The following is a 12,371-nucleotide window of genomic DNA, read 5'->3' on the forward strand; positions in this document are numbered from 1 at the left end:
TTTAAAAATTAAATATATTTTATGTAAACAATTGTCTGGATTTTGCATTTTCTGTTTATATTTATGCAAGCAAATAACTGTAATCGTTTCACCTCATGCGCAAATTATTTGTGCAAACTAATTTCGGAATCGGCGTCACTTGAATCGAGATTTTAAATATTTATCATATTTCGTTACCTCGGCATTCAAATTGCCATTACTGCAATTAGTGTGCTAATTACTTAATTTTTGTAATTGCAAATGCAACCCTGCATTTAGTTGACGTTTTTATGCGCCGTTATTGCTTATCGCTTTATTTATATGACACGCGCATTCCTACAAATAATCAAATAATTACATAACATATTTGTTATTTTCTGTTCGAAACGTTTTTGTTTTTTATTTGTTTTAATGTTAGTTTTTCTGTTTCATTTTTTTCCTTTATTGGTTTTTATTGTTTTTGTTGCATTATTATGGCTGCTGCACAGTAAATGACTCGCAACGTAATTAACTGCTGTTGCGGAAGAAAAGAAGCAAAACAAATAGATTTAACTGCAATTGAAACCACAATAACGGTACGTGTTTGGGATGCATTAAATGCTGGATTTATTTGCCATAGCATGTTGTTAATGAAAATTGCGCCAAAAAACTCTCTTTTTGATTTTAATGTGAACTTTAATTACATAAGTAATCATTTCACGTTTGTAGATAAAAGGATGTTATCGCAAAAGGGGTATTCAAATTGAATTTAATTCATGTTTGGGCACAATTTGCAGTTAGTAAAATTTTAATTTTTTAACGATTTAACAAAGAAACACAAACGATAACTTTTTTGCACCGAATCTTCACAAATGCACATAGTACCTTGATATCGAGAGCTTGCTTTTCATCTGTCAGTTTGTATGGCAGCTATAAGCTATGTATGTAGTAGTCCAATCTGAACAATTATTTGTATGTTGCAACGTTGCTCTTGGCAATATTCCAAGTCGCGTTTCATGAATATATCCTGTTAAATAAATGTTTTCTTTACAAAAGCACTTAACACCAATGGCATATTGCAATGATGTCGCGTGCAATAACTGAATCCAAAATTCATAAAGATATCTACTCAACTGGAAAATTTGTTATAGAAATATTATTTTCAGATCCTTGAGTTTGTTTGGCAGCTATATGCCACAGTGGCCTTAAATAGGCAGTTCCGACAAACGATCAGCTTTTTTGAGAGAAAAGCATGTCTGCAAAATCTAAGATCTTTCCAATTTATTTCCAATTCACTTGTGCGAAAGTTTTTTCGAATCCTCGAAACAATTGTGAAAGTCAATTCGCAGAGAGACGTTCAATGTGCGTAGTGATTCACGTTTAATGTCTTCAATTGACTCAAAACGGTTTCCACGTAGTTTGAGTTTGCTGAATAGTCAGAGGTCACATGGAGCTAAATTAGCCGAATGCGGTAGTTGCCGCAAGATATCGGTTGAAAATTAACTATCCTTATATAGAAGAATAACGGCTTATATCTTGAAGAATAAGAAAGGTAGTTAAGAAATCTCAGTGACACTCGCTAAAAAAAGCTCATAAATCTGCAGATATTAACAAAGCGAAGTTTGCCTTCAACATACATCAAGTTTCCAAGCTTAGAAGAATGCATCTTCGTTGCACATTGGTAAAACTGAAATTTGTAACAGAAAACCGGGTATCATTGAATATAGCGGCTATAACAATTTAGTGAAATAGCAGCTTATTTTTTTGTATAAATTTAACTCGCTAACTCTGTTGTTGCTTTTACATGTAATTTGCTTAGAATTTCAAGTATAGCAAGCAGTGACAAGGCGAAACGAACACACCTATTAAGCTATAGTCTAGCAAAATTCAATTTTTAGAAACTTGTTCAGATACCAAACATCACTGCTGAACTTAACTGGCAATTCTGTTGTAAATTTTTTAAAATTTTCAATAAAATTTATAGGCGTTAAAATCTTCATAAGAGTATCTAGAAATCGGCCAGATAGGGTAAGCAATAAGTGTCTCAAATAGTAACGTTTCCACACCTCCTTTTGCGCTCCCAAATATTGAAATTAACTTTAACGACTTCCAAGCAATAATATCAGCTGCAATAACAACAACAGCAACACGCACTAAATCAACAGCGCCAGCGAAAAGTCAGCATATATTAATAAATAAACGCGTCGATATAGAATTTAATTAAAAACTTGAAACCAACAACAAAAAACACAACCGCAACGAGACCAACACGACCGAAAGCGCCAACAACACTGCGTTGACTTGGCGAAACTCCTTTAAAGGCGGAGGGGCTTGAAACAAATAAATGGAAAGATGTCTAGTCTACTTTGACGCTGGTTCCGCTGTTGTTTTTGTTGTTGTTTTTTGTGTTGTTTGTGCTTAGAGTATTTCGATTGCTTGCCTGCGCCACAGTCGGTGCTTGTGAGTTCAAGTGTTCTGCATGAGTGAGGACTTGGATATGTGTGCTAGCGAGTAGACGTGGCTTAACGTTACCAAAGTACAGTTATACGTATACGACCACTAATGGTACATTCCAAATATCTACAATATAATATGAGACATTAAAACCGCCTCAGCAATGCCATGGCACACACCGAAATAAAATCGCTAACCTTGAAGAAATTGCAGTAACTCGAATAAAGCAACAACATTCGCACAAAAACTTACATAAATAAGCACACAAAACATAACAGGAATCACATAACACAAATGGCAAAATGGCGAGTGGTCTTCAAAATTCAAAAATATTCGTTCGCCAACAGAAAACTAATTACAAATTCAAATGAGTCATTCTCCCAGCGCCATGACTTTCAACATGCCGTCCAAGTACCAGGGCAGCCGGCAGGTTGAGTATTTACCAAAACACTTCGACTCATACACTCGCACTTTACTGTTTAATATTTATGTAGATTTTCATGTAATTATGCCTACAAGCCCTGGCAACGGGCTGTCATTAACATACCCTTTCGGGAGATGGACAAATAACTTTTCTAATGATTTTTGTAGCTCAGACATGTCTACATTCACTTGCTGCGGCGTTCAATTGTTTGCACTAAACGGTTCTATTTAAGTGTCTTTTGTCTCAAGTTTGAATATTTGCGCTAAGTAAGGACGCTTAGAAGTGCTGACGAAATATCAGAAAGGCTTTGCGTGCCACAAATATTATGGTTGGAAAATTTTTATGAGAAAGCGGTATTAAGCCTTAGTAGCCTTCAGTTATGAGCTGGTATTTGTCTTGCGACGGTATTACTTTGAAATAAATATTTACCGTTAATATTAATTTTCAACAAAGTATAAATAAATGAAATATTAATTAGTTTTTGGAAATAATTCTCTGAAGTACCTTTTCTATAGTTTTTCAATATAGAGAGCTGCTTTGAAGTTATTCAAGGCAGTTGACGAAGTGAAGTGATGCCACCAAGTGGCATTTTCAAGATCTACGATTAATAACACTATGTTGGGAGTTGAAAAAAAAAAAAAATAATACAGCAATAACACTGTATAGTAAAATTAATAAAAAACTTTTAAAATGATCGCAATATTTGTGGAAATATAGTATATTTATTTTTTCGACAATTCGTCTTTGACTTCGTGCTATAAGAGCATCTGTCTTGCAAGCCTAACAGCAAAATATCATAAACCATTGAAAGACGAAGAAAACGTGAATTATGTCCATATTTTTTTGATGACTCACATATTATAATTATAAGCAATTATTTTAATATGCTCTATTTCGAACTTCGAAGAAAAATATTTTAACTTTTGAGGCTAACGTCAGAAGCCGATGAAATCGCTTTTTTACTTACGACTCAATCTTTGGAAAGAGATTGGTTTGGTTCAATACACAATGTACAGTTCAGAGGAACACAGCATTAGTGTCATTATACAAATATGTATATATGTTATTCACATTGCAAAGACAGATTGTTCAACCCTTTTTCTTATAAAGACAGACACTAAATAGAAGCTTCTGTGCATTTAGCATCATTTCTTCGTGGAATGACTTGATGATTTGTAAGACTTTCACGATTTTAGAGGGTCTTGTTGAAAATTTTTATATCGAACAAAATTTTAAAAACAAGAGTTAAGTGTTTGTGAGCAGTAGTACATATCTACTAGTAAATGCAATATAAATAGGGGGATCTCAGGAAGGGTAAGCGGCAACTTGGTTAAAATAAAAATACAACAAAATTGCCATATTGTTTAATTACATAACATCTCTAGAATAATGTCTTAAAAGCTCAAGTTGATCCGAGTAATAGATTTGCAGATACAGCCTTGAAAATTTGCGATACAATTCTAAAAGACAAGAACGAAGGATTTTTTTTCGATTACAATTAAAAAAACATATCTCGAAATTTTTACTGAAATTTAAATTTTTTTTGTAAAAATGTCTGACTATTTTCAGCATTTTTTCCTTTGTCCAAGTTCTAAGTTAGAATTTTAACTGAAATTTAAAAATATTTCTTCACTTTAGATGATGTTGTGAGGTGTTAACCTGCCAACGCAGGCGCATCTTTTTTCCGAAGGGCCACCGAAATGACATCGCAGTGGGCAAGTTTAAAATATTTTTTCCCAAAAATTTCAAAATATTTTAGTTAATAGTGTATGATTGTAAAAATAAAAAACTTTTATAAAATATTTAGTTTTTATTTAAGAAAAAATTTTGAAAAAAATTGTTTTTTAACCGAGAAAACCCATGTTACCTCTTAAAAAAAACTTCGAGAAATGTGCCATAAAATTTGCATTATTTTGAAAAAAACATCAATCAAAACTACAATTTTTATTTTTTTGTTTTTCCTTTACTAGTTTATGAACTTAGTTGAATCACATATTTTTTCCATTTTTACTTTTGAAGATCGTAAAAATGTTCTATTGTTAACGCGAAGTCAACTTTTTTCCTAGATATTACCGGGTATGTCATCCTTATGACCGAGTTTCGAATTTTTTTTTTTTCGAAATATTTTTATATGAGAAAAAAAGTTTTCGAAAATAGGTAATTTTTTGTTCGGCGATTTATGTAACCCCTTAATAAGCTGAAGAGTTAAAGTATTTATATAAGAAATACCAGTTCTTCGTCTAGTTCATGATCATTCGGACGGCAAGAGTTCTCATGAGTAAATGCATATACAAATTTTGTTACTAAACTAAGTCTGATAAAAAAGATAATTAAAAATCCCAGTGGAATACTTTCTTACTAAAAGCAAAATACTTTAGTTCAATTTAGTTCAATAAAATTTTCTTAATAATACTTGTTGAGTGATTATCCATCCCTGGTTAAGATATATAGCAAATTCTTCTGAAACTTATAATTTCAAGTAGACACAACTATAGAGGCCACAAAGAACCTACTTAAAAATTTTTAATAGACATAAAGCGGCCGTCATTTTTCAGCAATATCTTGAAAAATTGCTGAGAAAAAACTATTGAAAATATAATACATATAATATATGTACAATACATATTTTCAATAATTTTTCTTTAGGAATTTTTCAGATGTCAGCGGCAGATTTTCAAATTTCCGCTCTCAATGCGAACTTATTGCTCGAATTCGTCTTCAGATGTATTTAGAGAATATAAAAGGTCCTTCAAAAACACTTGACTCAAATTGTTCTGTTTACGTGGCAGCTATATGCTATAGTGATACGATTTTAGCAATTTCTTCGGAGATTTTGTGTTTGCTTTAGATAATAACTCGTACCAAATTTCGTGAAGATATCTCGTAAAATAAGAATCCATGCAAGCGCTTGAATCTGATGATTCAGAACGGAGGTGGCGTCAAATGAGTAGATTCGTGGAGAGAAAAAGACGTGGATCAACATCTCAAAAACTGATAAACCAGTTCGCGTATAGTTATACTGACAGGCAGTGAAACGGGTTTGGCTAAATCAACTTAGCTCGTCATGCTGAAGATTGATTTATATATTTTATAAAGTCTCCTATGTTTCTTTCCACAAACTTAATATACACTGTTCTGTGGACAGAGAAACATCGACAGCTTAGCCTTCAAAGAGTGGATACTATATAGATTTGAGCTTAGTACACCTACATGACCAAGCATAACACGAAGATCACTGCGTAACAACTCATTTAATATTGTAAGTTTCATTGTATAAAAATTTCTTTAGATAGTTATGCATGCCTCACCAGCCTCTACTATTCACTCAAAAACTCCATAAACTAAGTTAGGGTGGAGAACGTGTCATCTTGCATATGAATGGTAGTTTCTGTAATTCTATATTCTAATAATCCTCTTCTTTCCATTTATGCAGTCAGCTTTAGCTAAATTTCAAATATAAGAAAAAAGTTAAGAAAAGCACCCATCGATTAATTATCATAAGTTTAACTCATATCTATCGTTTCTAATACCGATGAACAATAATTTATCAAACACAATGACACTTATGTCCTGAAGAACTTATCAAACAAGTCGCCTTGTATTATTGATAACTATAGTGAAGCAGTTAATGCTTTCCTCTTGTGATATTTTCTTTATTAGCTGCCTTTCAATATATGCGCCACCAAATTATCACACAATAAATATTTGATTTGTATTTTTTTTTTTTTTGTGTTGTTTTGTTTTAGGAAAAACAAATAATGGCCTTGAAATTGCGCAGCAATGCAACGATTTCTAAGCACACTCGACTTGGTTAAGCGATGAGCAAGAGTTTCGGGCAAAAACAATAGCAATACAAATGTTTAATAAGTTATACATATTAAATAAGCACATATTTATAGCTGAATCAACACAAAACCACAGAAAATATATATGTACACATATACATACAAATATGTGATTAAAATAACAATGTCTTCCCGGCTTAACTGTAATTACGTCGTTGTGTGGTAAGCTCGAGTGGTATGTCTCTCAACAATATTAATGACAACCAATATGTACTTGTTTAACTAAAAGAACGCATCCGATATCGATATAAATGTGTGTATATGTGATTAAGTACGTTGCCACCAATGAATTCATTTACGAGGCAGATACTATCGGCTCACACACGGTCTCTCTTTATATCAATACAATTCAATTTAGTTAGCTCAATACATTTGTTGCTTATAATAAGCACGTATATGCGTATGTGTGACTTTATTTGTATGCTTGTGTGTGTGTGGTTGCACATGTTCATTTATAAACAAGAGCGCTAATGCCGCTGATGGGCTGGCATACATTTCACTTTCCCTATTACACGGTGTGATATATTCAGCACACACGACGAAAGTATCAATCAATCTTAATTTAATCCAATTACAACAAATAATAACATTAGTATTGCACCAGCAACAATGGCGAAGCGGAAACAAAGTCGCACCAAAACAAAGCTGGCGTTAAGCAAAGAGGCACATCGAACCTTCAACGCGCTGTTGAGGAAGAGGCAGAAATAAATAAAAATAGTAAATTGAAGGGGGAAAAAAAAACCAAAAAATAAAATAAGAAAATACTGAATCCACAAAAAAAAAAAAAAAACGCCGTTACGAAATTTGTTTAACCATTTTAATGTGGCAGCGGCACTTGTGGCATCAACACGACGGCACGCTTCAGCCATGTGAGCGACTACAAGCTTATAAAATGCTAGATAAGTATGAAAAAATATACATAAAAATAGCAAACACAACAACAAAAAATTAAGACAACAAAAACAACCATTAACAAGGCCAAGTGAGGAGCCGGCGATTTCTTCAATCGGCATTGATGCTTGGATAGTCAGTGTAAATGGCATCATATGCCACTAATCTGACCGCAAAAACAAAACAACAACAGCAATAAGCACATACACTCGCAGCGTAGTTGACCGAAATCCCATCAATTGATTATCAATCAAGTGGGAAAAGTGCTGCCAATGCTGAAGCTGCTGTTGCTTTTGTTATTGGTAATCTCGTTGTTGTTATTGTTAGTGATGCCACCGCCATTAGCCTTTGGTTGGCAGTATAGCGACGCGCTCTGCCTCACTTGAAGTGGCGTTGTCCCAGCCACACGAGCACACATTCACTTTACTCATAGCATACATTTGGGCGCACACATCCAACCAAAGCCCATGCTATACGAGAGATAAGTGAATGAGCGAGCGAATGGCAAGCAAAGAAAAGCATCCTAATGGAATTTAAGCTGTCAATTTCTGGCGAAATGGTTGACAACATTAAACCAGCACAAAATGGAATGCCCAAGAAAAGCACTACAAAAAACAAAACAAAGAAATAATAAGAAAGCATAGAAAAATTTAAGTGAAAACAGGCATTGGGCGTCCCTAAAATAAATTGAAATGGCATAAATAAAGATGGGGACTAACGGCGAGGCATATAATACTAAAGGCAGTTGAACTGCTGGCTCGCGAGTTGTGGATGGGGCAAGCTAAGTTTGGGTCAGCTGCTAGAAAGGCAGCGTGTTGTGGGTTAAAGTAGGAAGGAAGGAATATGAAGATTTGATAATGTCGATTTTCGGTAAAGGCGGTGGGCGAGAAGAGTTTTTTTTTTGTTTTTGGGTGAGAATAGTATGCATAAATACAGGAGTTGCGTAAAGTGTGAAATAAAAGCATTAAAAACGCAGTTTTCAACTGAAGACATAATCTTATTTTGCAGAGAAATTAATAAATATTAAATAATACATTTTGAGTACTTTAAAACTTATAGAAAACAAAAATTCAGATGTATTCATCTTACAAACAACGATGTGCTATAAGAATAGAGCTCACACTTCTGGGTTTAGGAACCTGGATTTTGAGGACAGTATGCCTTATTCTAACACTGTTATCTCCTTTAAAACTTTAAAAAGCTTATAACTTATATGTAATTTTGAAAGATCACATAAATTCATAGAATTGAAAAATTCATTTAAAAATTCTTATAAAAGAAGCGTTATAAAGACACGAGTGCCAGAGGTATGAAGAAAAAAATTTTAAACATATCACTAGTGGTTTGGCTTCAAAATATGTAAACAGGTAACTTGCTTGTTATTGTTGTAGTAATACAAAACATTACCATAATAGCTTGAAGCAATAATCGTGGCTTGACCGGAGTGATCCTCAGACTTCTTAGGTAACCTAAAACACTATGTCGCCACCTAAAAACCAAAATAACGAATCACTTTTCATAAGTTTACAGGGGAAGGAAGAACGTTGGAACGTACGTATATAACGCCATTCATATTGAAACAAAATTTGAATTTTGGTTATAGAATGGCTATATAATGCTTATCTGGTGGTGATATAGTGGTTATATATGGGTTATATATTGGTTATAATCTGACAGCAGAAGCTGAAATTTTTATGCTACATGGATGTAATATGATGTAGTGAATCGTAAGCAATAAAAATGTCAATCGTTTTTTTTTTTTTTTGTTTGGTTTTTGATGATACGTTATTTTGCATTTCAGGTGACGATAAGAATATTCAATATCGGTAAGCTGAATTTGGAATTTCTCGAAAACTTAAATTAAGGGCGAAAAGCTTAAAAAATAATTCTCAAAATTTGGTTTTCACAAATATCAAATTTCTAAAAATGCAAAAATCGCTAGTTCGACCACCTCTGTACAAAAAACATTTACTTCGACCAACACCGTTTAAATGTAATGTTGTCTTAAAACTCAAGAGCTCCCAGATGAACTAAATTTGGCATTTCCAAATATACGCCAAACTTGTCTCGACAAATTTTCTTTACACTTAATTAAAGCATGTTTATTGAAAAAAGTAAATGAGTTTTTCTTTGCACTCCTAGAGGTATGCTACATTTTATATTAGCCAGCCATTATGGCTTGATGTCCTTACACAACTGCTTATTTACTTACTTTTATAGCACGGCGCCCAAATTGCAGAAACTTTTCACTGTTGTTTAACTGCCAGCTTCTTGCCTCAAATTTTACTTCACATCGTGGCATAAACTTTTGGGCGCAAAAGCACAATACAGCGGAGGTGCTAGCCTGTTTATTTGTAGCGCACACACAATGTTACGGTTTTAGAGTGCAGAGAGAGGTTTCTTATAAATGAACGAGCTGCACGACACTCCCGGGTGTACTAGACGTGAAACAATGTACACAGTGTTATGTTGCTGGCTGTGAGCCGAAGTGTGACTTCCTTTTTGGAAATGTAAATTAGACTGATTTGATTCCTGACTCATCAATTATTCACTTAAGGTGCAATACACTTTGTTATTATAGGCACACTTTTGCAAATGAGATTCGATTTTCAATTTGAGTTTGCCACACACACATTCCCTTGGTGGCAGGTATTTGGCATGTGTTGCAACAAATTTATTGATTGTTTGCTTGTATACGCTTTGCATTTGTTTCAACTGCTGTCTTACCGATCGTCTTCTACACTATGCTTAATCCCGTATTAGCTGCGACGTTTAAGCTCGAAGGCGTTTTCGCGCTTACATACAGACAAACGAAATGAGTGAGTAAGAACAGATGATGAAAATAAGCGAAAACCTTCACTTAGCGAAATGTTGTTATAGTAATTGTCAAACAAAAGCTGTTAACCTTTAAATATGTTTGTTAACGCAGCTACTCACTCTTGCGCCTGAATATATGCTAGTTATAAATAGGCGCGTAATTTCTAAAATCAAATAAACGCTTGATTGCTGAGTGAATTGCTTGCTACAAACCTGCCCTTTGATTGCAACAACTATTTGCCACTTTAATTTCAGGAAGTTTTGTTTCTAATTTCTTTCAGTTTCACACTCACAGACTGTGCGCCTAAAAGCGTGTATCAATTATTCTATACGTGCTCAAAATAGAGCACTACAATTATCCAACACGTGTTTATGATCGCGCAACAATACCTTTAACACACACGGTTCCTTTTATTTATTTTTACATTTTTATTAAAATAAGTTTCACTTTGGTTAAACACTTTGGTTATTTATATTAAAATTATCAATTACAATTTTCTTTGTTATATATCAATAATTTTCACAACAAACTCTGCTACAACAACTTGCTGCTGCTGCTTCAAATAAAAATCTGTCCATATACCGTTACAGCATTAACGCGCTCAACATGTCAACATTGCCGAATAGTTCACTTCAAACTAAACGTTTTTGCTTTTACTCCTTTAAACCAACTGAAATTCCAACTAGACGAGCAGACTTCGTCAAATACGCCGTATACACACTTCGTGTATGCACTCGCTTCTTTAGCTTAGCAGTATATGCCTCGTTACCACCGTTGCCCATAGTCGTTATTTAATATCAGGCGGTTCGTTTACCGGGCTATCGCTGAGGTTCGTTGTTGTATTCGTGAATTCGCCGAAACGCACTGTGCTGGCGCTCTTTGCTGTGAAGCCAGTCGTCAGCGCGCTTTGATATTGTGAAAGGGGTCGTTCGCAGCACTAGTAGGGAACCAGTAAATTGATAAGTAGAACGTGCGGCAATAAATATTGAGCGCGCTCAATGGACAACGTCACGAAGTGTTGCTCTCCTATTGCGGCGAATTCGTTCACAATTTTTAGAGCAGTGTTTAAAGTAAGAGAATATTGGTTCGGGCAGTTAAGAGTTTCTTGAGTTGTTTAAATGTGTGGGCGATTTGAATTACGAAAGCAGTCCTAAGTGCTGTATAGAACACTGATTACTGATTAAAGAATGAATTGGAAAATGTAAACAAGTGGTATTTAAGGTCATATGTACTTAGACGTGTTTTTAGGTTAAGATAAATTCGATCGTTGGACTAAGGTTTGCACCTGAACTACTGTAACCGATCTTATTGCTTGGTAAAGCGTCTTGTTGAGGACTACAAACTTAATTTCTTTTATTACTAGTTTCTATTAATGTTAAAGACATAATCTAGCGAACGCGAAACAACCAGGTAGGAAGTTTTGATATGCTGGCTCATCGTCTTACACGCTGAATCTACAGCTGCCATCCAATATACCAATAATGTGCTAGAATCCCCACAACTAGGGAGAGGCACTGAACTGAAAGGCAGCTGCTACTGAAGAAAAGCTGCTTAATAGATCTTTTCAGATCAACATCAGGACAAAAGGTTCCTTCGACCGATGGCAGGCCAGCTATGACCAAGAACCTTTGGAACATAGCAATCCGGTAGTAGAACTCAGGAGGAGAGGCACGGCCCGCTAACATTTTCCTCACAGCGGAGCAAGATTGCCTTTCATTGCCATCTCATAGGCTTTACAGTTACCTACGATTTCAATGTAGTCTGGTGCCTATATTAGACTTATCACAAAATTAATCGATGTCATTAATTAAGAGGTTAGTTTCCACGCCCAGCTATCAGACTTGATGGCATGATTTCTGAATGAGGCTGAACTTCGGAGCAGTAAGCCTATTGCTACCAGCAAAAGCCTCGGCTTGAGAAAACTACAATAGTCGAAATTAAAGTTGAAAGGGAATTCCTTTAGTCTAAGCTAGCGAGGAGT

At 34.6% G+C, this 12,371-nt stretch overlaps 1 protein-coding gene across 1 annotated transcript in view; it reads right to left on the reverse strand.

The window, feature by feature from the left end:
• The window catches only part of LOC108977549 (hemicentin-2-like), a gene marked incomplete at its 3' end in the record, with an annotated part of 203,901 nt that extends 192,943 nt beyond the window's left edge, over positions 1–10,958 (reverse strand). The window contains 2 exon segments of the mRNA XM_018947267.1: positions 9,785–10,367; positions 10,882–10,958.
• Positions 10,959–12,371: the final 1,413 nt, after the last annotated feature.

Source organism: Bactrocera latifrons, unplaced genomic scaffold, assembly GCF_001853355.1.
Source record: "Bactrocera latifrons isolate USDA-ARS-PBARC rearing strain unplaced genomic scaffold, ASM185335v1 scaffold_91, whole genome shotgun sequence".
Classification (NCBI taxonomy): Eukaryota; Metazoa; Arthropoda; class Insecta; order Diptera; family Tephritidae; genus Bactrocera; species Bactrocera latifrons.